Genomic DNA, 3,600 nt, shown 5'->3' on the forward strand with positions numbered 1-3,600 from the left:
TTTATATCCTGAGACATTACTATATTTTTTGATGATTTCCAGGAGTCTTGTGGTTGTGTCTTTGGGATTCTCTAAGTATAAGATCATGTCACCAGCAAAGAGGGAGAGTTTGACCTCCTCTGATCCCATTTAGATGCCCTTTATTTGCTTCTCTTGCCTGATTGTATTGGCTAGAACTTCCAGCACTATGTTGAATAGTAGTGGCGATAGAGGACAACCTTGTCTGGCTCCAGTTTTAAGTGGAAAACCTTTTAGTTTTACTCTATTCAGTAAAATATTAGCTGTGGTTTGTCATAGATAGCTTTGATACAAATAATCATTCTCCCTATAGCTAAACTTCATGACTAGGCTCCTATTCTCAAAGTCAAGAGCAAGAGTTTCATCCATTTATCTGGAGTAACTATACTGGATTAAAGAAATACAATTCTGTTCTCCTAAAGACAATTTCCAGAAAGACTCCCCTGTCCCCAAGAGCTACTTGATTCTAGGTCCCAGCACAGGCTAATTGCTGTATGGTTTCTTAGAAGACTGGCTCTTCGCAATTTCTTTCTTTTTGATACTGTACGAGGGGTCTACCAACTTATGAACAAGCATTAAGCCTTTGAAATACTTGACAGTCTTCACTTTCAGCTCCAAGGTGGCATCCTCATTACATGCTAACACAGTGTGGGGATGCTGCTGGAAGGCAGACACAGTCCACATGTGATTCACTCTCTCCTTGATGGCCTTGTACAGAGCAAATGCCTTGTGAACACCTGTAATGAGGATGATCACCTCTCGAGCATCCATGACAGTACCCACAGCCACTGTCAGGGCTATGTTGGGCACCTTGGCCAGCTCTCCATTGAAGAACATAGCTTAGCTAGAATGGTATACATGGCCAATGTCTTTACACAGGTCCTGGGCACCAAACTAGAGCCTGGCTCATTGAAGGCCATGTGTTCATCAGGGCCAATCCCTCCAACAAATAGCTTGATCCCACCTGTAGCTTTGATCTTCTCTTCAAAGGCATCACTTTTAGCCTGTAGGTCGGCTGCATTACCATCCAGAATATGGGTGTTTTCTGGGTGGATGTCAATGTGCTTGAAGAATTTGTTCCACATGAAGGAGTGGAAACTCTCTAGGTGATCTTGAGGAAGGGTCACATACTCATCCATGTTGAAGGTCTTCACATACTTAAGGGATAGATCTCCATTCTTATAGTACTCAGTCAGCTTCTTATAGCAGCCAAGTGGGGTGCTCCCCGTGGGGAGCCCCAGGATGAAATACTTGGCTGGCCGTGGATTAAACTGGATGATGCTGTTCCTGATGTATTTGGCCGCCCACTCACTGGCCTGAGATTCATGTCCAGGATGATGAGCTTCATCTTGTCACAGATGCCTTCCAGGGCTGCTGCACCTACAGAGCTGGTGGCCTGGCCCCAGAAAACTTTTAACTTAATCAAGCCCTATTTGTTAATTTTTGTTGTTGCTGATTGCCTTTGGGGTCTTCTGCATAAATTCTTTTTTTTTTTTTTTGGTTTTTGGCCAGGGCTGGGTTTGAACCCGCCACCTCCGGCATATGGGACCAGTGCCCTACTCCTTGAGCCACAGGCGCCGCCCTGCATAAATTCTTTAATGAGGCCAATATCTATAAGAGTTTCCCCACATTTTCTTCTAGAATTCTTATAGTTTTGTGTCTTAGGTTTAAGGCAGTTATCCATTATGAATTGATTTTTGTGAGTGGTGAGAGGAGTTGGTCCTATCGATATAGGATTCTCCCACTCAAGGCTAGAGAGGGACCCACCCCCATGCTCTAGGCCCAGGTGAGTTCAGAAATCAGAACCCCATCTCTAGGCATAAATAGGCTGCCCTTTCAAGGCCACATACCCTGGTCTCTAGCATGTCATGAAAAAAGTAGCCTGAAGTGTTTTGGGTGGTTCCACCTAGAGTAGGGAGCACACACCCTAATCCCTTCCCTGAGACAAAAACCTCAAGGACCAAATAACCTTGCCCTAGTGGAGGGACTACATTCATTAATTTATTAATGTACTCATTAACTTTGAAAAGATGTTTTCCACCAAGTCCTGGCCAAAATGTAATTCTCCATACTATACATGTATATCCTTACAGTACAAATCCCTAGACAAAGGATATATCTGACTTGGGTCTTCCCCTTTTGCCAGAAGCTCTGGTGCTTTTTACTCCTTCTGTATTCCTTTCTGTCTAATAAAATCCTATCTTACCACTGACCTGTGGTCCATGGGTTCATTCTTCGAATCCCTGAGACCAAGGACCTAACTGAAGAAAAAATTTCGGTAACACTGTTTGAGTCTTCTATGTGTGAATATCCAATTTCCTCACCACCATTTATAGAATAGGGATTCTTTTCTTTCGTGCATGTTCTTGTCTGCTTTGGCAAAGATTAGATGACAATATGTGGATGATTTTTTATCTGGGTTCTTTTAAAACTAGTGAAAATCTTTTCAACAAATGTGAAATTTCTGCACTTAACCAGAATGTGCCGATCTGTAAAGTTCTGTGATTGTAGAGTCTGCCTTCAGAAGAGAAACAGTAAATCTGTAATTTCTACCACTTGATAATCATTCAAATTCTCCCACACCCCTAATATACTCCAAATTAAAAGTCCTACTAGTTTCCTTGGCCCTTCCTTGCTCAGTATTAGATACATAGCAATTGCTCAGTAGTGATCAGCTGTGTTTCTTTTTTTTTTTTTTTTTTATTATTGGGGATTCATTGAGGGTACAATAAGCCAGGTTACACTGATTGCAATTGTTAGGTAAAGTCCCTCTTGCAATCATGTCTTGCCCCCATAAAGTGTGACACACACCAAGGCCCCACCCCCCTCCCTCCGTCCCTCTTTCTGTGTTTCAATCTCATATAGATATAAACAACTCAACTATCTACATTTTTCTTCATTTGAAAAAAAGCAGCACAAATCCAACATACCCCAAATGGTACCCAGTATTCCACTCCTACTTCTATTATCATCTTAAAATAAGAAAACCCTTTTATGCATCTGTTCAAGAAGAATTTAAGAGCATTTTTTGCAATTCAAGAACAAATCTTATTAATTATACTCCTAAACTCTCTTTCAAATTTACCCACCTATCTCTGTCTATCTTTATCACCTGTTCCAGACACATTTCTATCTGCCTGAACACTTAGGAAGCTCTTCTCCTTGGTTTTATAATTCTATTCTTATCCCTCTTTAATGCAACTTTCATACAGCAGACAGGGGAATCATTTATAAATAAGAAACAGATCATGTTGTTCTCCAGTTTAACATCCTAAAAAAAGCTTTTCATCATAGTTAGAATAAAATCTAAAAAATTACCATACATGTTAAGTGTCTTCTCAGTTCTCTACTTTTCATTCTTTCTTCTCTTCTCTACACAAACCGTTTTCCATTTTGTTACTGAAATAAGTCAAGATTTTCCAGTTTAGGGATACTGCACTTGCTGTCTGCTCTGCCTAGATAGCATTTATCTCTTCTCTTTGCACAATTCTTTCCATTCCTTATATCCCAGCTCATATGAACTCTCAGAGGTATTGCCCAAACCAACCTAGGCAAAGAAATCTCCTTATCCCAACACAATTA

General features: G+C 40.8%; 1 pseudogene; it reads right to left on the minus strand.

Moving 5' to 3' along the window:
• Positions 1–318: 318 nt before the first annotated feature.
• Positions 319–1,366, minus strand: LOC128586238 (glucosamine-6-phosphate isomerase 1-like; annotated as a pseudogene).
• Positions 1,367–3,600: the final 2,234 nt, after the last annotated feature.

This window comes from Nycticebus coucang, chromosome 5 (genome assembly GCF_027406575.1).
Source record: "Nycticebus coucang isolate mNycCou1 chromosome 5, mNycCou1.pri, whole genome shotgun sequence".
Lineage (NCBI taxonomy): Eukaryota > Metazoa > Chordata > Mammalia > Primates > Lorisidae > Nycticebus > Nycticebus coucang.